The sequence below is a fragment of the Oryctolagus cuniculus genome, chromosome 8, assembly GCF_964237555.1.
Source record: "Oryctolagus cuniculus chromosome 8, mOryCun1.1, whole genome shotgun sequence".
In the NCBI taxonomy this organism is placed as follows: Eukaryota; Metazoa; Chordata; class Mammalia; order Lagomorpha; family Leporidae; genus Oryctolagus; species Oryctolagus cuniculus.
Genome location: NC_091439.1, coordinates 89,284,138 through 89,309,461, shown reverse-complemented (window position 1 = coordinate 89,309,461; position 25,324 = coordinate 89,284,138). Strand labels below are relative to the sequence as shown.

The 25,324-nt window shown below is 45.6% G+C and overlaps 1 protein-coding gene across 5 annotated transcripts in view; it reads left to right on the top strand.

Moving 5' to 3' along the window:
* Positions 1 to 25,324, top strand: part of SHROOM3 (shroom family member 3) — a 350,654-nt gene that overhangs the window by 186,915 nt on the left and 138,415 nt on the right. The gene's annotated exons all lie outside the window — the stretch shown is intronic.

Below are 25,324 nucleotides of genomic sequence, written 5' to 3'. Positions count from 1 at the left end.
AAGTCTGGAGGGAAAGAAGCTAGTGGGAGAAGACTGGTCCAGGTGAGAAATAGTGGGGGCCCGGCCTGCCTCTGTGGGCAGGACAGGAGAAATGCAGCAGGCTATTTGATGTCCAGAAGGTGGAATGGGTTGCCCGGGTGACAGGCTGGCTCCTTGGGTGAGCGGCAAGGATGACTCCGGGTTTGTGGCTTCAGCCGTTCAGTGGAAAGTTATCTCCTTCCAGTGAAGACTGAAAAAGCCAAGAACTTTGACCTAGTGTGTGGTAGGGTGTTAACTGTTGAATACTAACAGTCAAAAGGCTCCTTATTTAAGCACAGTGGTTAAAGAAGAAAAGGAAGTCTTCAATAATAGCTTTTGAGATCAATGAAAAACACACAGGTGCAGAGCTGTGGCCCTTCAGAGAGTGGCTGATCCATTGCCATGGAAGGGGAACACAGCTGTCTTTTGGTTACAGCCCATTTCAAGTATGGCAGAAGTCCCTGCAGTGGATCAACAAGCCCTTCACGATGCTTCCTCATCAAGGAATGCCCAGGGCAGGCAGCAGGTTTGTCCCCTTTGCCCTTTATGTCTCGAACACAATCTTGCAAACCTAGAGTATTGCAGTCCCCTTCTCCAAGGTTTTAGAAGAGAGCAGTTTTTTAGTTTTGCTTCATTTCTGAGTGTGGATCTGCCAGTAGTGTTCTTATCTCCCTGTGTTTGCCAGGCTTTGGATTTGAATGGTCCTGGGTTTGAATTCCAAGTTCATCACCTTGTATCCCTTTGGGCAGGATATTTATCTCTATGCACCTTGTCTGGAAAATCCAGTGAAAGTAAGGCCTACCTCCTAGAGTTGGGATGAAAGTAAAGGGCCTGGCTGAGGGCCTGGCGGGTGGCATGCTGGCCACAAGTGTGGTGATAGAAGTGGTCACTGCTGTCACTATTGTTGTTAATGCAAGTTTCAGATATCAGGAATGGGTGTTGAGCCTAGCAGGTAAGACACCTGTGTGTCATATCAGAGTACCTGGGTTCAATTCCTGGTTCTGGTTCCTGACTCCAGCTTCCTGCTGATGCAGACTGTAGGAGACAACAGGTGATGATTCAAGTAATTGGGTTCCTGCAACCCACATGAGAGGCCTGGATTGAATTCCTGGCTCCTGAATTTGCTGGTCTACCCCTCAACCATTTCAGGCAGCTGAGGAGTGAACCAGTGGGTGGAAGCTCTGTCTCTCTGTATATCAAATTTAAAAAAAAAATGTTTTTAAGGACGAATATGGCTTTCATTTGCAGCCTCTGATTGTTCCTTGGGCCTGCATCTTAAGGATGGTGACTGTATGTCGTGTTGCCTTCTTTATGGGCCGACCTGTGGAGAGAGTTCCATGACACGTGACCCAGAAGCAGGTTGCATAAATCACCTGTTCCTTCCAGATGTGCAAGAGAGAGTGCTTCGGATAGGGAAGCAAAGCTTTTGACCATAGAAAACACTGGAAGGAAGGCAGAAGCTGTGTTCTTGACTTTCACATGATCAAGCTGTTTTGCTAGGATACAGTAGACCGCGGAAGCTACACTTGCTATCTTTTATTAACAATTCAACAAAGAATATGGGAACCACCAGCCTGTGGCTTCAGCAGCTAATAGCAGTCAAAGAAAACGTACTTCAGCTTCCTTATCAAGGTCTTGCTAAGACCTTGGATGACTGGGACTTTGGTCACTGCTCTGGAATGTCCCTGGTAGCCCTGCCAGGTTTTACTTGGCAAAGGTGTGATATGGAATTTTCAGAAATAACCCCGTTCTATGCTTTCACAAATTAAAAATGTTTTTCTGATGAATGTGACTGAAAAACTAGTGTGCATCTCTCTCACTGGAAAAAAGGGAGCTGTGGGAGTTTAGGAGTTAGTATTGTTAAAGTACCTGGAATAAGACAGAGATCCTCAGACATTCAGTAGTTGCATTTGAAATTGCCACTTGAGCTCCTGGAAACAACCAAGAGACGCAGGCAGAATCAGACACTAGAAAAAGTGGCAAGTCTGCAGTTTTATACCACTCTAAAATCAATTATTGCCTTTGAGAAGCAAAGAAAAAAGTTTTCAAAGGTTTTAAACTTAGCCATCCACAGTCTGTTTGCTGTAAAAGAGAAGTAGAAGCATCGGTGACAGGTGAAAACTGCTGAAAGCTGTAGTTCACAGTTGGAGGTGATTGGTCTCCCAGAAGACATTTAACAAGGTCTGGACACAGTTTTAGTTGTCGCGGCTCTGGGTAGGGGTGTGGCTGTGCTACGGGCATCCAAAGGGCCAAGGCCTGGGATGCTGCTCAACCTCCTTACCCACAGGAGAGGCCCCACAACAGAGAGGTATCTGGCCCGTGGGGCTGGCGTTGTGGCCCAGTGTGTTAAGTTGCTCCTTGCAATGCCAGCATCCCACATCAGAGTGCTGATTCAAGGCCTGGATGCCCCACTTCTGAGCCAGCTCCCCAATAATGCACCTAGGAAAACAGCAAGTCATGATCCAAGTGCTTGGGCCCCTGCCACCCTCATGAGAGATATGGATGGAGTTCCTGGGTCCTGGTTTTGGCCTGGCCCAGCCCTGGCTGTTGCAGCCATTTGGAAAGTGAACCAGCAGCTGAAGATCTCTCTCTCTCTCTCTTTCTCTCTTTCTCTCTCACACATATGTGTGTGTGTGTGTGTGTGTGTGTGTGTATATATATATATATATATATATTTACTTGAAAGGCAGAGTTATATATATGTTTACTTGAAAGGCAGAGGGAGGTGGTGGGGTGAGGAGATGCCTCCACGTTTCAACACTCTCCTGCAAGGAAGGGAAAGTTGACTTTTCAGACTTATCAGATGCGAAGCCAGCAGGAAGCAGCTACAAAATCTTTCCATCTTTCTTCCATGTTCATGATTTATTTCACAAGCTATTGAGTACTTATCACCCCAGTTCCCTGTGCTGTAATTCTGCTCTTGACAGGGAAGACTCCGATGATTTTTAAGAATAACAAAAGAAAATTAGCAAGTCCTATGTAATCATCTAATCTCAAAAAAAAAAAATATTGAACACAAGATTTCTCCCCCAGACTTTGTGTATTTATGCTTGTAAGGTATAAAATCCATCCGGAGCTCGCTATGCATTTGACTGTCTTTACTGAAAACTAAAAATTACAAATCATAAGTGACTGCTACAGCCATGTATTAATGAATGCTCCTTTCTTCCTTCCATCTTTTTCTAAGTTCACTTTGAGAGGTGGAGAGGCAGCAGCGGATAGAAAGAGTCCATCCACTCAGTCTCAGGGCTGAGGCCAAATCTGGGAGCTGAGAATTCAATCCAGGTCTCCCATGTGGGTGGCAGAGACCCAAATACTTGCCCCATCGCTGCGGCCTCCCAAGGTTGACATTAGCAGGAAGCTGGAGTCAGGAGTCAGAGCTAGGAATCCAACCCAAGCACTCCAATCTGCGACATCGGCATCTTAACTGCTAGGCTGAATTCCCAACCCAATATGTTAATTTTCCTGATTTTGTTCTCTATGGAAAGCTTTTTGCTTTATATTTGAAAGATTACTCAGGTCTGAGACTCACTAGCCTGTCAGCAAAAGTGATTTAATTACAGGAAATGTAATCTTAATAAATTCCATAAATATAATCGTAATCAAGTACATGAAATGGTTGTTAAGTTGAAACCTTCTTGTTTAGCCTGTAGGAAAACAGATCACTTTTCATTATGATAAATGTTGACGCATCTTCTGGAACTCACTGTGCTAGCACAGTATGGGAGTTAAGAAGGTCAACTTCACGGCCACACTGCCTGGATTCAACTCCTGACTCTGCTGCTGCTCCCTGTGACTATGCAACCAGGCATGGATCACTTCTCTCCAATGTCTCAGCCTCCTTGTCTTTAAAAAACAGCCATCATATCTGTCTCAGAGGGGAGAAGGCAAGGATTAAATGGGCTACTGAACACAATGAGCACAGAGTATATTCCCAACGTGTGTTATCTCTATTGTCAGCATCAGTACTGTCGCCTTGTATTTTATGATTCCATATTTGTGGTAAGCAGGTGACTCAGGTGGGGCAAGTGCAGTGTGGCACAAAGGTATCTGCTCTGATCACCCTGTGTTCCTCGAGCAGGTATTTTTAAAAAAACACACAGTTTGGGGGGGCCGGTGCCGCGGCTCACTAGGCTAATCCTCCGCCTAGCGGCGCCGGCACACCAGGTTCTAGTCCCGGTTGGGGCGCTGGATTCTGTCCCGGTTGCCCCTTTTCCAGGCCAGCTCTCTGCTGTGGCCAGGGAGTGCAGTGGAGGATGGCCCAGGTGCTTGGGCCCTGCACCCCATGGGAGACCAGGAAAAGCACCTGGCTCCTGGCTCCTGCCATCAGATCAGCGCGGTGCGCCGGCCGCAGCGGCCATTGGAGGGTGAACCAACGGCAAAGGAAGACCTTTCTCTCTGTCTCTCTCTCTCACTGTCCACTCTGCCTGTCAAAAAAAAAAAAAAAAGTTTGGAATAACAAGATGGAGATGTGTTGATTTATGACCAAACCCTGTGACCTGTGATGCAAGGCGGCCGGTGCCTTGGACTCCTGGCACGTGGCAGTCTTGAGGCAGCGCAGGGTGTGTGCGAGAGCAGTAGTCTTGGGTGGCCTTGGAAGCTGATGCTTTTAGCTCTTTCAGCCTATGGTCATACCAGCTGGTGTTGGACGATCATGCTCTAAACGATGTTGGTATCAAATGCAGTCTGGGTGGATTTATGTCAAGCTGCTGACACGTTGTATTTCCTGTCTCTCAAGCAGGATAGGGTCAAATGCTAAACACAAATTGTCAGGGATGGTTTTACGGCTTTGGTCCTTAAAATTCACTCCCTAGAAACAAATCTCACTTGCTCTCCCAGGTCAAGATACCTGATTTCTTGCGAGCTTAACTACATTTAGCTTGGTGTCTAAATTGCTTGTGTGTTGTTCCAGTAAACAAAGGGCTGGGTCAAAATGATCTCTTGAAAGTTTCCATTTCCTGTTAAGATGAGAACATCTAGAGAATGCCTTGAAAAGACTGTTTTGTTTAGAAACATTATTGTTAGACAAGGTCTGAAGCTTTTGAAATCTACCTAAAGCAGTATAGGAAAAGGCAAAAGTAGAAGAAACACTAGCCAGCACCACGGCTCACTAGGCTAATCCTCCGCCTTGCGGCGCCGGCACACCAGGTTCTAGTCCCGGTTGGGGCACCGGATTCTGTCCCGGTTGCCCCTCTTCCAGGCCAGCTCTCTGCTGTGGCCAGGGAGTGCAGTGGAGGATGGCCCAAGTGCTTGGGCCCTGCACCCCATGGGAGACCAGGAGAAGTACCTGGCTCCTGCCTTCGGATCAGCGCAATGTGCTGGCCGCGGTGGCCATTGGAGGGTGAACCAACAGCAAAGGAAGACCTTTCTCTCTCTCTCTCTCTCTCTCTCACTGTCCACTCTGCCTGTAAAAAAAAAAAAAAAAAAAAAAAAAAAAATTGAAAAGCTGTAGAAACACTAAAACTAGAAGATTTATGAGACAAAAAATGACATTGAATCAAGAGGTCTGGAAATCAAAGGCTGTTGTTTCTTTGCATTTCTAATAAACCACCAATTGCCTGCATATATATATGAGAATTTACTTATAGACCAAAAATGTGGATTCATTGATATATAGAGTTTGTTTTTTCTCTAAAATGTCAAGGTCAATCTAAAATTTTTTCTGAATTGAATTTCTCAAGGGTCAAAGTAGAAGCAGTGAAGCAGTTTTGATTCAGTGCTGAGCCAAGTGTTACTAGTAGACATTGCACTGACTGTGATTTGAATCCCCTCCTTATGACTCAAACGCGGGCTCTGGAAGTCACGTCCCCGTGGTGATGAAAGCCTCCCCGTGAGCATGTGTGCGGAGGGTTTGCTGGGGAAGAGCAGTCCGCCATGGTGCAGGATGACTCCAACCAAGAAACAATGGCCTTAGAAACAATGGCATTAGAAACAATGGCCTTGATGGGATCATGAGAGTGAACTTGAATTAAAGCCATGAGTGGAGAAAGCAAGAGCTGAAATTTGCCTGGGAGTCACCTAATGACCTCCAGCCCAGAAGAGATACTGTGAAGCACGACTGTGTCACGTGGCAGTGGCTGGGAGTAGTGCTCAGTATGGGAATTCTAGGGAAGGTTGGGAAAATAAGGAAGACCATAGGTAAGCTTTGAATTTGACAGGCATTGTAGCCCCAGTACATCCCATTCTGAATCCCTTTAAGCAGTCAGAGAGCAAGCAGGTGCACTCCATTTCTCTGACCTAGGTAAGCAGGCATTACAATCATCCTACTTAAGATGTGAATCATGGGGCCAGTGTTGCTGCTTAGCAAGTAAAGGTGCCTACTGCAAAACTAGCATCCCATGTAGACAACAGTTCGAGTTCTGGCTGCTCCACTTCCCATCCAGCTCTCTGCTAATGGCCTAGGAAAAGCGGTGAAAAATGGCTCAAGCCCTTGATGGTCAAGCTGGTTGAATCTTCTAGCCATCTGATGGAGGATCTCTCTCTCTCCCTCGTTCTCTGTAACTCTGATATTCAAAATAAATAAATAAATATTTTAAAAAGATGTAAATTGCAAAAAGGAAGAAAGAGAAAGAAATGGTCAGCCACAACTGCCCAAATTGTTGCTAGAATTGTACCCCCAGTTAAGCAACTGTGGGGAAATTCCTAGTGCAGTTGCTGAAGAGGAGGACATGTGTTTTTGGTAGACTAAATCTCAGAGCAAAGAAAAGAAACAAGGACAAGATGTAGGATTTTTAATAGAAAAGTCCTTGTTTTCTAAAATATGACTTTAAAGGTGCTTAGTGGAAATTCTAATAACTTTTTTCTAATAACTTTTGTTTCCAATAATAAAACTTCAGATGCAGAATCACTCTTGATCATTTCAGATCCCCAAAACTGTGTTAAAAACATAATAATATACATATTTTGACTTTAGAAAAATTTATTTATTTGAAAGACAGAGAAAGAGAGAGAGAGACCTTCCATCTGCTGGTTCACTCCTCAAATGCCTGCAACAGCCAGGACTGAGCCAAGCCAAAGTCAGGAACCAAGAACAGCATCCTGGTCTCCTTCCCAGGTGGGTAGCAGGCGCCCAACACTTAGGCCATCATCTTCTGCCTTCTCAGGCGTATTAGCAGAGAGCTGGATCCAAACTGGAAAATTGAGCCGAAACTCAGACATAAGATGTGGGTGTCCCAAGCTGTGGCTTAACCTGGTGCACCAGAACATTGGCCCCAGGACATCTATTTTTAACAAACAAATATCTAAGTATTATGCTTACTGCTGACCTGCTGTTTACCAGCATGCTACAGGTTAACTGCTCTGAATTTCAGTTTTTGCATCTGTAAAATGGGAGTGAAAACCTCTACATGCAGAGTTATGGGGAGTGTTAATTACTTACACCTACTTATATTCAGTTTGCATGTGGAGTATGCATTTGGCCTAGTGGTTAAGGTACCAGTTAGGACACCTGCCTTTGTTCAGCTCTGGCTCCTGACTCCAGCTACCTGCTAACGTGGATCCTGGGAAGCAGCAGTGACTGCGTGTGATGTTGGGTCCAGACCTGGATAGGGTTCCTAGCTTTGTGGGCACTTGGGGAGTGAACCAGCAAATGAGATCTCTCTCTCTCTGCTTCTCAAATATGTACCTGCACAATTATATGCATAGTACTATACGGGGTAGGAGCCCAGTAAATGCCATGGCAGCATGGGGGCAGTGGTCTTGGTTTGTTAGGCTCTGCCCCTGACACTGACACAATTTGCCATCTTTAACCACATCAGCTTCCTGAGTCTCAGAATCTACAATTTCCAAATGTGCATATACACGTGTGTCTAACATTTTCATTTCCCTCTGTGTGTGTTCATAATGTTTGTATTTTTATGTATGTGTGGACACATACAACCTTTGAGATTTGCAATGCACTCATGAATATAAAACATCTTGGAAAAAAAAATTCACTCAAACACCAACGATTACATGTCATTTCTGCGAGCGTAAATCATCAGTTTTGATGTCTCCCAGTCTCATCTGCCTTGCGGAATTTAAGCTTGATTCAGCATGTTTTGTGGTCTTTCTGGGTCTCGGAGAGGCACAGGGCCCCCTGGAACTATAACCAGGAATCCTGCGCAGGAGGGTAGAGACCCCTTCACTCCCACTGCTTCAGGAATTTATGACCAGTAAGTTGTTCCCTAATGAGCTCAGAACAAGACCCTTGCGATCTTCTCTTAATGAGTTTGACAGATATTCATTTAAATTTGAAAAGATCCCCAGGCTTGGGATAGCAAAGGAAGGTCCCGAATTCCTTTGCATCTTAATTCTGTTTTTGTTTTGGTGGCTCTGGGGAATCTGAAGACAAACAAAACCCAAGTCCCCCTGGGCCCTGCAGAGTTTCTGTTTATCGCTGGCTAGGGACCAGCACCTTTTTGGTTTGCAGCTGCCATGCCCAACACAAAGCCCCAGGTTCTGCAAGGAGAATGTTGAGCCTGGTTTCTGGGAGGGGTGAATTTTTTTCGTGCCTCGCAAAGGGTAGCATTCCAAGGCAGGCCTCAAGCAGCCAGATTTACGTGAGAATAAGTCATGGCTCAGGCATTGGAGGTACAAACCCAAGTTGATGAATTCACCACGCTGTGAATTGTTTTTACCCCTGGTCCCTAAAAGCACCGTGGTTATTGAGGACAGCTGGAAGTGGGTGATTGGAGTCAGTATATGCTAAGCTAGCTAGCTTGCTTGCTTCCTTTTTTTTTGGGGGGGGGGGGGAGAAAGGAGAAGACAGAGACATCTTCCATCCTTGGTTCACTCCCCAGATGCCTACAACAGCTAGGGTTGGTCCACCCTAAAACTAGGAACCAGGAACTCCATCTGGGTCTTCTACATGGGTGGCAGGGATCCACACTTGAGCCATCATCCACTGCCTCCCAGGTGTATCAGCAAGAAGTTGGATTGGAAGCTGAGTAGACAGAACATGAACCAGTACTCCAATATGGGCTATGGCTATGCCAAGGAGCAGCTTAATTTGCTGTGCCCCATCCCTGTCCCCCATCCTTTTAACCTTCAGTTAGCATGACCTTTACAGGGTATCTGGAGTAGAGCGTCGGTGGTGGAGTCTCCCTCCCCTTTACCCTCCAGCAATGCCGGTGTTCACATCAGGCAGTGCTCCCTTAGTGAGCACGAAGGGCTGGCCTGGCCTGGCCGGGCTCCTCCAGCAATGGCTGCAAAGGCTCAGGGTGCCTCTTCCTCCTGCGCACTGAGGACAGCCCCACGTGGGCTAACTGTGGACTTGACTAAATAGAGCTGCTAGCAGGGAAATGTCCAAACAGGGAACCTTGGGAGGGAGGCGCAGCACGGGCCTCATCCGCTGAAGCTAAGCGGTGGCTCTGGAGTAAGTTCATTCGCCAAGCCATTCTGCTCCCACCCCTGCCTCCACCACCGCTGGCTGACCCCTTTCCTGGGAGCACGTGCCTTTTACTTTGTCCACTCAACTTCACAAAGCCAGAACATAACACCCAAGGAAAAGGGTCTGGTATTCCAGCTCTGCTTTAAAGAAAGAGAGGCAGAGCTGGCAAGGTATCAGCTGCTCTCTCAGTCCCTTGGCCACGAGGCTGTAACCTCAATGCTACGCTTGCCCACCATCTGTCAAACCACAGCAAACCAGCGAGCGCCAGCCTGCCTTCGCTGTAAAAGCAGATAACCACCCCATGGCTGACGAAAACCACCCGCAGCTCCGAAAGGGTTTCCATTTTGCTTTCACTGGGTGATGGGCCCTCAAGGTAGGAGTTAAGTGTTGGCACTTTGTGGAGGTCTTTTACTTGCTGAGCAAAGCCACAGTAAGGGATTTTGGATTTCCTAAGAGGTGGCAGTAAGTTCTAAATGGGAATTTTAGTCATCGTTAGTCAATTGAGGATTTTTCTGATTTCAGAATGAGGGATATTGAAGCACACACACACACACACACACAGGTACATAGTTTAGTGTTTTATTTCAGACATCTTTTTTTTTCCAAGACAGACATCCGGAGCGAATATGAATTCACTGGTTCACTCTCCAAATGTCCACAATGTCCAGGGCAGGGGGGAACCTGAAGGCAGAAGCTGAGAATTCTTCTTCTTCTTCTTTTTTTTTTTTTGGTGAATCATTTTTATTTTATATATATTTCATAATTACAACTTTAGGAACATGGTGATTCTTCCCACCGTACCTGCCCCCCCTCTACTTCCCTTGCTATTTTTTACTAAGATCTATTTTCAATTAACTTTATACACATTTATGACTAACTCTATGTTAAGTAAAGAGTTCAACAAAAAGTGTGGGAAAAAATACAAAACTGTTCCTCAACAGTTGAGACAAGAGCTGTTCAAAGTCATTGCTTCTCAAAGCGTCAATTTCACTTCTATAGATTACCTTTTAGGTGCTCTATTAGTTATCACAGGTCAGGGAGAGCATATGGTGTTTGCCCTTTTGGGACTGGCTTATTTCACCAAGTGTGATGTTTTCCAGCTTCACCCATTTTGTTGCAAGTGACAGGATTTTGGTTTTTTAAACCACTGTGTCATATTCCATGGTGTACATATCCCATAATTTCTTTATCCAATCTTCAGTTGGTGGGCATTTTTGTTGATTCCATGTCTTAGCTATTGTGAGTTGAGCAGCGATAAACATGAATGTACAGTTAACTCTTTCATATGCAGAAGCTGGGAATTCAATCCAGGTCTCCCATGTGGGTGGCAGGGACCCTAGTGCTTGAGCCATCGCCTGTCGCCTCCCAGGGTGTGCTTTAGCAGGAAGCTGGGAAGCTGGGACTTGAACCCGGAACTCTGATATGGGATGTGGGTGTCCCAAGTGGTGTCTTCGCTGCTGCACCAAGAGCCTGCCCCCTTCTTTGCATATTGATATGAAATGTGGAGAATAAACCTACAAGTATGCAGAAATGACTGCATCCCTTTCTCTTTCATCGTCCACTTTGATTTGCTTCCCAAGTCGTAACCCCTCTTGACTCACTCTTGCAGTGATTCTTGTTTTGTTGGTCTGTGTGTCTATTTTTCTCAGGGAGATGTAGCCCCGGGGATCCATCCCCACTTTTCCATGTTTTCTTCTCTAAGACAGGGTAGACAGGGTGGTGGTGGTGGCGGTTAGTTTTTTTCAGTGTTCTTTCCCCTCAACTAATTTTATTACAAAAGCAGTTCATGTTTACTGCAGAAAAATATAGTTAAGCAATTCTAAATCTGACCCAGAGAATAAATATTTTTTAAGTGAAACACAAAAGGAACATTAAAAATATAACAGATATAAAAATGCATCAGTGTAGAACGGCTTTCAGTATTTTTTATATAAAGACCTACTTATCCTACTGTGGGTTGCCAAGATCATAATGCCAACTCCAAGTAAAATATTAAAAAGAGCAGAAAGTCTTGGAACTTGTTTTGGGTATTTAAATGTGAGATTTCATCACCATGAAGTCAGTATTTTCTCAGCTGGCCTTTCGTTGATTGAGATGTTCTTGAACTGGGAGGGATGGAATTAGCAAAGTAAAACTCATCCAGTTTCTAAGACACTCAGGCAAGCTCGTCAACTCTTTCATCACAGGAAGAGGCTCGGCGATCAGAGTGTTGTTTGAATGTGTGCTTGGCCTCGCTGCGAGGGATGGCGTTCTCCTCTCCCGGACAGATCGCAGGGAGAGGGAGATGTGCAGAGCCAGGCTCGGCAGGGCTGCTGTGTGACCGCTCACTGATCACTTGCTCCGGGCAGAGCCCATGGAGGCAGCCAAGGCTGAGACTGAGGCCCAGTCTGGTGACTGGGGTGAGGGTGGGGTGCTGCTTCCCGGCATGTTCAGGAACTCTTGTCTAGCTGAGAAAGTGTGAGGAGATCAACAGCCTCAACTCGCATTTTAATCTGCGAGCAGTGACTTACATACCTTGCTTCTCTGAAGGCAAGATTTTTCTAGTGAAATCTCTGGCTCATTAAGAAGATAGGAATGAGAGAGGGTCTTTGCTTAAAGAGTTAGGATTTTTTTTTCTATTTTTAAAAAAATTGGCGGGGCCTATGATGAATGCCATGGGTTTAGCTGCTGCTTGTGACACCAGTATCCCATATCCAAGCTGCTCCACTTCCAATCCAGCTCCCTGCTACTGCACCTGGGAAAGCAGCAGAAGCTAGTCCAAGAGGTTGGGCTCCAGGGAGACCCAGATGGAGTTCCCGGCTCTGGCTTTAGCCCTTCCCAGCCCTAGCTCTTGCAGCCATTTGGGGAGTAAAGCAGTGGAAAGATCTCTTTCTCTCTGTTTCTCTCCCTGCCTCTCTCTGTCGCACTACCTTTTAAGTAAATAAATAAAACTTTAAAAATTTTTAAAAATAAAAAATCGGCAGTTGGTCATTTTAAAGTGTACAACCTCACGTTGTGCAGCCCTCACCACTGTCCGTCTCCAGAATGTTAAGATGACTTTAACACACTTCTTGCCTCTGTTCCCAAATTCCAAAAGACTTTGTGCATGCTTTCTTCCTCTCCTCTCTCTCTCTCTCTCTCGCTCTCTTAAGGTCTGTGTTGTGGTTCTGCTTATTTAACTTAGAGTTTGATGGATTTTCTCTTCACTGCGTGATGAATTGGTCTCCTGGAATTCAGGAGATTTCACTGTTTTGGTTATTTCTTATCGGGAATGCTGATTTTTTTTTCCTAGCTGTAATGGCAGAGGTGAAGGGGCAAAAGGGAGCTGCCTCCTTTTTGAATCAATTTAGTAAAAGACAGGAAATGGTGGTGTTACTAAGCCCTGCCGGGAATCTACTCTGGGTGCTGCAGGGGCGCACTGGCACCGTGACTGAATGGAAACTCCCACTTTTTACCCAGTAAACCTCCCAGCTACACCTTGGGGCCAGCTCCTGGGCGTTTTCTCTTTGCTCTCCAGTGATAAGAACTTCTTAAGGTCGTAATGTGGGTTTCCATTCAGCTGGGCAGAGGGAAGTTCTTTCATTGTATGTAGTGTCCACGACATACAGGAACTGTGCAAAAGATGCACAGGACTTGTCCAGCCTGAAGCTGAGCCTGCCTAGGGGAAGCTTCCAGGAGGCATACCCACTGCTCGTTCCAACTTCCAGCATTTCGAGGGAAACCTGTGGGCTTCGAACCTCTTCAGCAAGGATCTAGATTATTGGCCTTGCAAGTATGTTTAGAGATGTAGGCTCAATAAGTCCCGTGTTGAACAAGATATGTTTTCCTTCTTGGAATATTCTTGGAGCAAGGTATACATTTTCCCCAAGAAGAGGCATACTCAGACCAAACACCATGGCCTTGTCTGTGTCCCCCATTGTTGTAAACCCCAAATGTGTCTATTCCTCTAAGCCCATCCCTCTCAATTGTTAAGAGGTGTTGTTTCCCTTCCCACCATATTACATTTTAATCTGCGAGCAGTGACTTACATACCTTGCTTCTCTGAAGGCGGGATTTTTCTACTGAAATCTCTGGCTCATTAAGAAGATATTAGATGAAGAACTGATCTATTTAGCTAAGCAAGACCTAATGCTCGTGACCTTGGAAGTACTTAAAACTGTGTAGAACTCTGAGCTCAGAATCAGCCCTTAAGACATCTTGGTCTGGCTGAAAAGCCCGTGAGAACATTTCAGGCATGGAAAGCCAAGACACTATGGCAAAAAGTGTCCTACATGAAGGATCTCCGTGAGTGAGACCCCAGTGGAAAGAAGTGGCTATCAAAGAAGGATGTATTTTTCTCTGAAGGGAGAAGAGAACTTCCACTTTGCTTATGGTCTTGTCCAAATACTGACAGAGTTTGTAGACTGAAAAGGCTTCCATACCTAGGCAGCTCGTGTCAAGAGCCTTGGGTGGTTACTGACATCACACATATGAGTGTTAATTGTTAAATTAACAAGAGGAGTCACTGTGCACTTACTTCTAATGCAGGACCTCTGTTCTCAATGAGTTGTATTATGAGAGTTAACTGTAAAATTTGTTCTGTGTGTGTGTGTGTGTGTGCAAATTGCTGAACTCTTTACTTAGTACTGAGTTGGTCTTCTGTGTGCAAAATTAATTGAAAATGAATCTTAATGGATAATGGGACTGGCAAGAAGAGAGGGAGGAGGAGGAAGGGTGGGAGTGTGGGTGGGAGGACAGGTATGGTGGGAAGAATAACTAGTTTTACTTATGAAATTTGTATTCCTTAAAAAATAAAAAAAATTAGAAAAACTATAGAAACTATCTGAAGCCCTAATTGTATGTTAACCAGTGATTAATTTAAAAAGTTTTTGTTTATTTTTTAAAGATTTATTATTTATTTGACAGAGTGATAGAAAGATAGAGAGGGAGGGGTAAGGAGGAAAGAGAGAGATGGATCCCCCACTTACTGGTTCATTCCACAAATGGCCATAATGGCCAGGGCTGGGCCAGGCTGAAGCCAGGAATCCAGAGCTCCAGTCCAGTCTCTCACATGGGTGCAGGGGCCCAAGTACTTGGGGCATCCTCTGCTGCCTTCCCAGGAGCATTAACAGGAAGCTGGATCACAAGTGGAGCAGCCAGGACTCAAACCAGTGCTCTGGAATGGGATGCTGGTGTTGTAGGTGGCAGCTTAATGTGCTGCTCTGTGATGCCAGCCCCATATTTATTTTTAACTCAAAAGGCTGCTTCACTCCCCAGAAGCCCACAACAGGCAAAGCAGGGCCTGTCTAAAGCCAGGAACCCAAAACTCAGTCTGGATCGCCCATGAGGGTAGCAGGGACTCAAGAACTTGAGCTATCGCTGCTGCTTCCTAAGGTGAATTAGGAAGCTGGACTGGAAGCAGATCTGGGACTTGAACAAGGCATTCCAGTAGGAGATGCAGGAGTCTAAGTGACATCTTAACTGCTGAGCTAAATAACCTGCCCTACTGGTGAGCTTTAATTCCCTTTCAATTACTAAGGAATCCTTGGTACACACTGTGGGATGCTGAGCAGCTCCTAGCGGATTATTGTCAGGCATTAAAGTGTTTTCTTTTGGCACAACCCTTAGTGGTCTTTATATTTTATACCAATTGCTATTATTGTTAAACTTTCTATACTGAAAAATACATTTGTTTATTAATGACATTTATTTCAGGCACATCATAAATACTCTAAAAAAGCTTGCACTAGGGACTCGCCAACTAAGTTAGAGCCTGATTTGTGTAATATTAAACATCTCAGCATCTTGTCAGGAGCCAAAATCCAAGTCAGTGTCTTCTACATTAAAAACAAGCAGACTAGGGGCAGCGCTATGGCGTAGCGAGTAAAGCCGCTACCTGCAGGGCCAGCATCCCATATGGGTGCCAGTTCTAGTCCCGGCTGCTCCACTTCTGATCCAGCTCTCTGTTATGGCCTGGGAAAGCAGTGGAAGATGGCCCAAGTCCTTGGGCCCCTGCACCTGCGTGGGAGATCTGGAGGAGGCTCCTGGCTCCTGGCATTGGATCAGCACAGCTCCAGCTGTCGCACCCCTCTGGGGAGTGAACCAGCAGATGGAAGACCTCTCTCTCTCTCTCACTCTCTCTCTCTCTTTTTCTCTCTCCTTCTCCCTGCCTCTGCTCTCTGTACCTCTGCCTTTCAAATAAATAAATCTTAAAAAAAAAAAAAAAAGGCAGACTAGAGGGAGAGAGAATCCCCAGCATGAGCAATTGGAGGGAGCATTGCAGGCCGGCTAATTCAGTGTTCCTCCTCTGAGTCCCCTAACTCCCACCCCACCACTGTGTCCCCTGCAGGAAACTCTCCTACAACATCTAAGACAGGTGCTCATCCAACCTCTCCTTGCATAGTTCAGCCCACTCGATATAGGCATGGCTCTAATTGTTAGAAAGTTGAAACCATGAGTCCTCGGTTCTCTGCCTTCAATCGCCGCTGACCATACTCTGTGTCAAGGGAAGCTGTTCACTTATTCTGTGAAGTTTTGTGGACACATATGCTTAGCTTGCATAAAGCATTTACCATGGACTGTCAGTATTTCGCAGAGCTTTGAACATGCAAGGAGTCAGCTCTTGACATCACCTGAGGAATGTCCTACCTGCTTCATGAACACTTCCTTTGCTTTAATAAACAGCCCTCAGAGGATCCTGGCAGCACACTGCAGATAGGTGGGTTAGCATGGAAGTTGGAAACAAATCAGATCTTTGATGGGAGTCACCCATTCACACCTGAACTTCATTTGGCTTCTATTGTTATGATTTTTTAAAAAAATTATTTATTTTATTTATTTGAAAGGCAGAGTAACAGAGAGGGGGAGGCAGAGGCAGAGAGGTCTTCCATCTGCTGGTTCACTTCCCAAAATGGCCACGGCAACTGGAGCTAGGCCAGTCTGAAGCCAAGAGCCAGGAGCTTATTCTCAGTCTTCCATGTGGGTGCAGGGGCCCAAGGACTTGGGCCATCTTCCCAGGTGTATTAGGGAGCTGGATCAGAAATAGAGCAGCTGGGACTCATACCAGCGCCCATATGGGATGCTGGTGCTGCAGGCAGTGGCTTTTACCTGCTACGCCACAATGCTGGCCCCTTGTTATAATGTTGATGGCAAGGAAGAGGGGGCCATGGCTGAGTTCAGGTAAAGGACGTGTCTGAGAGAGGGTTGGGGATGCGGTTGGTCAGTCCCTCATGGCTTTTGTTGGTCGTGCTGTGTCCTTGACCTCACTCCCGAGGAAATGGGATCAAGTACCACAGGGTATGACTTTTGCCCCTCAAGCAACTGAATCAGGGAATTGTGGAGCTGAAGGCCAACTCCAGCATTTTACAGGTGGGAAAACAAAGGTGATAGTCATAATGCCTGCTAGATCTGTGAACTAAAATGGCTACAATATACCAGCCACACAGAAAAATAGTAATAAAAGAAGCACAAAGGAATGAATGAATGAAATGCACCAGGTACAAAATGTAAATAGTTCCTTTCTCAAAGCCATGTAATGGGGAATGGTGAGGACTGGGGCAAAATAGAGGACTCAAGCCCCATCTGAAGGAGGCAGCTGTGTCTCAGCACCCAAAGGTTTTTATTATTAAGGAACACAGACCTGTTGGTAGAAATCAATTTTCACGGGAATAATTTCAAATGATGAAATGTTCAAATTCAAAGTGCTGTGTTGGCCAACCAGAACAAACCCGTGCGCCACATTCCACTTGCCAGTGAGACCGTCCTCCATGTGTCGTGTGTTGAGTAAGGGTGTGCAGGACGGCATTGTGAGTGCTTAGATGATTTTCTGCAATTGACCTTCACCAATCCCTCTCACCTTCTCCCAGAAAAAAATTGAACTACATTCTGTGCCACCCCTTGGAGAAAGATCTACTGGCCCTCTGAAGTCGGCTGACCTCATCTGAGTGCCAAGGAGGAAGCCGGCAGAGGATGGGGGCAGGGCAGGGGCACACAACTGGAAAGAAAGAGTAGGAATGCAGGAGGAGCCAAGCACAGTTAAAGACCTGCCTAAGGACTCTGGCTGTTTGAAGCGTTAACATTTTTTTCTTTCCTAAAATAAATCCCTCCGCTTGGTACATACTGCAGATCCCGCCTTCGGTAGAAAGCGTGCTTGGTGGGTTTGAAGTCATCACCCTCAGGTGTTGGTGCGCTGCATTGCCTGTCACTTTGACTGACTGTCCCCTCTCCAGGGGTTCGGGTGGGAGGGAGCGCTGGGGATTTCAGGTCTGAGTCAGAACGAGTGATTTACTGCCCCCCACCATGGTGCAGGAATGTGGCTTTGCTGCCTGTCCCATCTCTCCTGGTGTTTATGGATCCTGTTTGAAGTGGAAAGTAAATCATGCGGCTGCCACTGCTGCCAAGCGGCTGTTTTACAGCTAGGGCGTCTGAAGTGACTGAGTGTGAACCCATCATTGGAGTCCTGTGAAGGAGGCACCCGGGGTGCTTGTTAACGCTGAGTTGGGAAAGGTGCTGATGGCCAGGTCCTTTAAAAGGGGGCTAACAGTCGTCCCAGCCAATGGCATCGCTCCATGTAGTGTGGAGGTTTCCCATCGATCTTCACCAGCCTTGGGAGTTTTGATCATGTAATGGGATCAAAAAGAGTCTGGTCCCTCATTTTCAGCTGTGTGTATAAAATGTTGATCAAGTGGGAAGGTCAGAGCCCTTGCTCCCGGGAACCTCACACTGTTCTAACCCTCGCATCCGAGTATGTTGTCTTAAAGGGGTGAACACTCACGTGGCTTCTATCTGTCTTGCAATTCTGAAGAAGACCATTATGCAGAACAAGGTTAGACTCCAGATGGCAGAACTGGAATGGAAGCTGGGGGAGGCAGGCATCAGATTTGATGTTAGGAGGAATTGTCTAACAGCGAGATTGTTTGAAAAGAAAAGGGGCCAAGGGTCAGGATTGAATAACACCTTGGCCACACAAGTTCTAAAAGAGATTCAGCTATCATTTCAGGGTTGGAAGATGAAGTTCTTGCTCTTATCTAACTTTGAGATTCCAGAATTCAAATGAGCTGGCAGGGAACCTCAAAAGGACGAATCCCCCAGCATGTCCTGTTTCCTGGGTCATAAATAATGTGTTAAAAGTGATCACTGGGAAAAGTGAAACCATAGAAAGAGTAATTCATGTTGGCCACTCCTGTTCGTAGCAGCATCATCCACAGTAGTCAAAGGTGGAAGCAACCCAAGCAAGCGTCCATCGACAGGTGAGTGGATAAATGAAAGGAAGGGGATGTATGCTTTTTATTAAACGTAAAGTTCAGCCTTAAAAAAGGAAGGAAATCCCAGCACATGTTAGAACATGGGTGAGCGTTGAGGCCATTAAACTACAGGAAACAAGCTGGTCACACGGAGGTAGTGTAGGGTTCCAATTCTAGGAGTTGCCCAGTTGTCAGCCTCGTAAAGACAGGTGTATAGTGGTGGTTGCCAGGGGCTGGGGGGAAGGCAGGGCTGGGGAGCGGCTGTTTAACTGGTACAGTGTTTCCGTCCTGCAAGGTAAGGAGAGTTCTGTGAATGGACAGTGGTCATGAGGACACGGCAGAGTGAATGTATGTAACACTACTGGATCATAACTGGAAATGGTTAAGACAGTAAATTTTCTGTTGTGTGTGTGTGTGTACCGCAACGTTTAAAGAAATCCAAAAAACAGTGATCTGGCTTCTTTGTCCACCAGTTGGGCTTTCTTCTTGCTGAAGTTACTGTAGTCACACACTGAAGTTTAAGTGGGTAATACAAAGGATAGGAAATGTTAGGGAGCCTCAGAAGTCAAATAAGGTGAGTTATCTGTTTAAAAATCAACTCGTGTTGGAAAGCTGAATCAGTGTGGCTTTTATTTTATCTAAATGAGTGTGAGGCATTGTGCTCGTGAGCACAAGCTCAGGAGCCAGGTACCTGGGTTCAAATCCTGGCTCTGTCTTAGACTAGACCTTGGCCAAATCACCTAACTGCTTTGTGCTTCCATTTCACCCTCTGTAAAATGGCGCTATCGATAGTCCCTAGAATCTGTGGGATGAGTAAGAGGATTGGAGACGAAGACAACATTCAAACTGAGTGCAGGCTGCAGTGCGAGAACAGTAGTGCTGGCTGTCGTTGCTGTCACACAGCAGTGGGAAAGGCTGTGTTTACAGGCCTGCCCTGATCAACTACATTCCATTTTAGAAATTTCTAAAGCATTTAGTTGTAGTCTGAACAGTAGTGATGGTGTTGAGTGGTATGTAAATATGCTAACTGGAGGTTTTTCTGCCCAACTGAATGACATTTAGAAGGCTACAGGAGTGATGACGCATTAGATATGAATAAGTTTTCCTCATCTGTGGAAATTTACTTCGGGCCACACTCAGATGATCCTCAGGCTTCAAGCTTGTACACATTTGCCAATTTGGATGCCTATTTCAGTTACAGAAATACAGCTTCATCCTTTAAGGTTTCTTTATTATTTAAAAATTTAGTTCTCTAAGGTGTGGTGTGGGACTAGTAACATGTCCCGAGTTCTAGGAACTCATTTATTGGACTACATTTATGGTATTTTCAAATTGAGAATTGGCATAGAGAATATTTATTAAAAATGTAAGCTAAATTTAAAGTACCTGGATAGTTTTGTAGAAAGCTTTAACTTTCTAAGAGTTTCTGGTACTAAAATATGAACAGTTGCAATCACAATTCGGAACTACTAAACCTTGTGTTTGTATCTGTACACTATATGTATGCATAATCCTGCACTCTTTCCACATTAGTGTAATTTGAGCTGAGCTTAGGAACAACATGTTAAAAGCATGAAAAGCTGAATAACATGAGCACCAGCATTACCTAAACAGTTACTAGATTAAAGGGAGTGGATGCAACAAACATTTGTTCCTCAAGTATTTTTTGATTCTCTGAAATGTGCAGGGCTACCCTGCTTATCAGTAATGCAGAAGGAAGACTTAATTTTTTAAAATCTTCAAACTTTTTATTTGCAAATAATTTCAAGTAAACAGAAAAGTTGCAAGAAAAGCACACAGAATATTCATTTATCTTCCCACATTTGCCTGTTACCCTAGTTTACCCCATTGTGTTGCCATATGTGCTGGCGATCTAAATTTTTTGAACCACTGGGAGATAACAGCAACATGGTGCATTTACATCTAAGAATATGGATAGTACCTTCCATAACTGGACTATAATTATCAATTCTAGAACTTTTAACACTGACATAATAAATTAGTTTGTATTTCAGATTTGTCAACTGATTCAATAATGTCCTGTGTAATGCACTGTTTCCTTCCACTGAAGGTTCTAGTCTCAGGCCAAGTGTTAGATTTAGTTTTTATGCCTTTTTGGTCTCTTTTATTCTAGAGCATCTTCCAGCTTTTCTGTAAAGAAATGTCATTTTCAAAGACTATAATCCTCTTTTTTTCTCCAATAGAACACTGAGGACCCTTTGTGTTTTTTTTTTTTAAGATTTATTTATTTATTTGAAAGGCAGTGTTAGAGAGAGAGAGAGAGAGAGATCTTCCATCCATTGGTTCACTCCCCAAATGGCCACAACAGCTGGACCTAGGCTGATCTGAAACCAGGAGCTTCTTCCAGGTCTCCCATGTGAATGCAGGGGCCCAAGCACTTGGCCATCTTCTGATGCTTTCCCAGGCACCTTAGTAGGGAGCTGTATTGGAAGTGGAGCAGCCAGGACTTGAACCTGTGCCTCTATGGGATGCTGGCACCATAGGCGGTAGCTTTACCTGCTATGACACAGCACCAGCCCCATGAATGCACTTAGTCTGACCTCATCTATATGTGTTTGAGTTAAAAATCGATTTACTCTGTTATTCTTCCCCGAGCCCTGGGATCAGTGAGTGGGCTCAATCCCTGTGTCACAGTACTTTGACCTTGGATTTGAGATTTTCTATCTGGACCAATCCAGACTCTGGAGTGGAGCCTGTCCTCAACATGGGGGTGAAATTTGTAAATGTACAAACACCTGTTTAACAAAATGTGGCAAATGCCCAATAGCTCCATGGTCATTGTTCATTTATTTTTGTAGCAGTGTGAGCACAGTTGGTGGGAGACTGGGGGAGGGCAGAGGGAAGGTCAGTGGACTCGTGGGGATTCAGGCTGCTGCCAAATGGCAGTGAGAGAGGGAGAGCCAGGATTTTCAGATACACAAAGTCTGTGGGAAGGTAATGGAGACCTAAAGTAGGGTGGTGGTAGGAATGAAAGGAAAGGGATGGTCAAGACAGGCACAATGGGCCTGCAACAGTGGGATTTGATGACTGTAAGGATCACTTGAAATCCATGGACTGTGAGATCATTAGTAGAAATGGGCCACCTGGTAGGGGGACCTGGAGCTTTTTTGTTTGGTTTTAGTCTGGGATAGTCTGGAGCTCTGGGAGTGGAGGTATCCATTAGGCAGTTGGAAATGTAAACAAAGCCTGGGAGAGCATCAAAATCCATGTTCTAGATCTGGGAGTACCTTTGTAGAGGGCCATATCCTAAAAGAGGAGAAGAGATGAGATCCCTAAGGAAGGGAGCAGACGCAGCCCTGATTAGAGGGTCTTGTTCTTTAATCCTCAGAGGAGGTAAAAATAGAACGCAAGTGGCATATGGAGGGCTCATGAGAGCCTGCTGTTCTAGAAGCCAAGGGCAGAAAGTTATGGAGGGCGTGGTTGGCTTTGCCAACAACGAGGGAGCAGGTGCACCCAGACAAGGCAGGCAGATTCCACAACTGAGGGGCAGCAGCTTGGACAGTGATGAACTCCAGAGTCAGATTGCAGAGGTTCAACAAATATGAGTGGGAAGGGAGGAGGCAGAGGCCACAGGGCAGGGGTTCTCTCTGGAGACCTCCAGCTCTAGAGGCCGTGGGAAGGCGGGGGTGTTGCGGGACCCCATGACTGCCTTCCTGCAGAACTCTGATTCCTCCATCCACATGGAGGCATTCCTCCCTTCTGTGTCCCTCAGTAGTCACCTTTATCCCAGAAACAGGTGGAAGAACAGAGCGCCACTTTCCCTCAGGCCCGCCAGACAACAGCACCCTTTTGCACCGTCATGTGATCTCAGGGTACTAGGATGACCCAACTGAAAACCCCAAGGATCCTGCCCTCAAGAGCAGTTGCAAAAACCCAGAGCAGCGCCGGCGCCGCGGCTCACTAGGCTAATCCTCCGCCTAGCGGCGCCGGCACACCGGGTTCTAGTCTCGGTCGGGGCGCCGGATTCTGTCCCTGTTGCCCCCCTTCCAGGCCAGCCCTCTGCTGTGGCCAGGGAGTGCAGTGGAGGATGGCCCAGGTGCTTGGGCCCTGCACCCCATGGGAGACCAGGAAAAGCACCTGGCTCCTGGCTCCCGCCATCGGATCAGCGCAGCGCGCCGGCCGCGGCGGCCATTGGCGGGTGAACCAACGGCAAAGGAAGACCTTTCTCTCTGTCTCTCTCTCTCACTGTCCACTCTGCCTGTAAAAAAAAAAAAAAAAACAAAAAAAAAAAAAACAAAAAAAAAACAACCCAGAGCAGCTCCTTGTAATGGAAAGAGTCCAGAAAGTGAAATTGGCTTCAGTTGGATTGTTGTAGGTTTTTTCATTTCCATCTCCCTGAGCTGCTTATTGCTTTAAAAAAACAAAAACAAAAACAAAAACAAAAACAAAAAAAAAAAAAAAACCAAACTTCTGCAGAATGACTGCAGGGAGCCTCACGCTGGGCCAACGTCAGTTACGAGAAGTTCCTGAACCACCAGCTCAGGCTCTCAGCTGACTGTTCTAGAAGCCCCGAGTGGCTCTGTGGACCTGCCCAAGGTTGCTGGGCTCTATTCCCAAGTCCTAGGCTCTCACTGGCAGAGTTCCTTCAGGGAAGCTGAACTGATACCAAGTAAGGAAAAACCAACCAGAACCAAGGGAGGTTTCTAATAAGAGTTACTCTATACATTCTCCTAAGTCCCAGACCACCGCCGCTGCACCAAAGCATACTGAGCCTCTCATTACACAGTGGTTTGAGTGGATTTTCAGTTTCTGTCCCCCGTTCTTTCTTTCTCCTTCTGTCTTGGTGGATATGTGTCCCACTTGCCTAAAAAAGTGCAGTTCCAGTGTTTTCTTTAGGCCTGATATAATTTGCCTTTTCTTCCATTCTTTATTTCCTAGTTTGCTTTGGGCAACTGGATGAGTAGGCTGATGCGATTTCGTAGGGGACCTTGTACACTTGGTGTCAAAACGATGCTTTTGTGTTCTAGGCGTTCCCTCTGCGTGAATTTGTCATTGAAAGCATAGCTCCAGCAGAGTGAACTCAGCTGGTACAAGGCTGGTTGTCTGCGCCTACGCCCACCTTTTCCTGGAGCCAAAGCTTTCAGTTGAAATGGCAGCTCTCAGCAAGGGAACATTCTTGATTCCTGAGGCAGAGAAGGAAGCAGGGCTCTTGTTTTCAAACAAACCAGTTCTTAGGTTGTAAATATTTAACCATTTGCCACAATATTTCTACCCAAGCCTTTATCTGGATTTCAGTTCATTTCAGTTTTCACAGGCAGATAAAATTTCTCCCAGTTTCCAGAACCATTTTCCAGCAACTATAGATCACCGTGGGGAGAGTTGGGGACCTAGAAGGTCCATTTTCCCATCGGTTGAAGAAGGAGGGCCACGGGGACCTGCCAACAAAGAATCCAGGGTGTGGTGATAAATCTTAATGATGGCCGTGAATATTTGTGTTGTTCCCTCTGCTGCCTTTGCTTAAAATGCTGGTGGTGATGGCTGAGAGCAAAGGGATGTTCTCAGAGTACAGGTTGGAGGGACATTAGCAGCTTAAAGCTACTGAAGAGGGCCAGGCGATCTTATCTCCTTAATGGCCATGACTCCAGTCAGCTCCCCTCCAGCCTCGGAGTGGTCTGGTACCTGAAGGTGCACTTCTCAGGCACTGTGCTCTCAGGAAGTGTCTAGCATGCGTTAGGCAGCACATTTTGATTTACAGCTCCCCTCCGTTGTTTTAGAGACCTATTTGTTTACTTTAGGGGGAGGAGCTCCTGAGAACACATATTTTATCTTTTTGACTTCCTTGGTGCCCCTGAAAGTTGGACTATTTTGCCTTAGGTAGTATGTTTTGATCTGGTCTTTCCCTCTCCTCTCGTGCTTCCGTCCTTTCTCCTCTGTAACATGCATCACCAGCTGTTCAAGTTCACAGACAGTAAGGCAGGACGGCAACCGAAGTCTGACCATCTGAACTGATCACACCATTAGACTACCTTCAGGAATGTCTGATGGCACTTGGCCCACAAATGGTTTTTAAGGTCAAAGACCATGGAGCGTGGGTCAAACTGGAAACATTACCTTGTAGAGCCAGTCGACCTGGTCATTTCACGGTTTATAGGGCTTGAGTCTTAGTCACAAAGCCAGTCGCTAGAGGGCCTGAGGAAAGCACTGGTTATTCAGAATCCGTGCCCATGCCCTGCTAGCCAGAACAATGACCTGGCCCTTCTCAAGGAGTTAGTAAGAACATTCTGTATTTTCCTCACCCGACTTACACAAATAGTTATTTGAAGAAAGGAGTTTTTTTTTTTTTACCCTATTATTCAATTGAAAAACCCTAAATAAAGCTATTTTTTCCCAATAACTGACAAGCATGTTATAGAACTATAAGGGGACTTCAAAAAGTCTGTGGAAATGGCATTAAAAAATAGGATTATTTTGGCGCATAAATTTTTGAAAATCCACACATAGATTTCTCATGCTGCACATTTTTCTATGTACATTCTGAAGATTCCTCAGGTTTTCTTTCAAGATTGTTTTGTGCCTCAAAATAATTTCCTGTTTCTTATGTAGCTGTGGATTTGCATGAAATGGCAAACTTCTTCAGCAGCATGAGCTGAGTGTGTGGAGTTGAAAGAACACCCTTGGAATGTGAAATCGGAGATCTTGGGGATAGGAAATGGGGCAAATCTATTTCTTGCACACTCCAATGTGCTATGAGTGAGGATTCTGTTTTGTTTGTCTT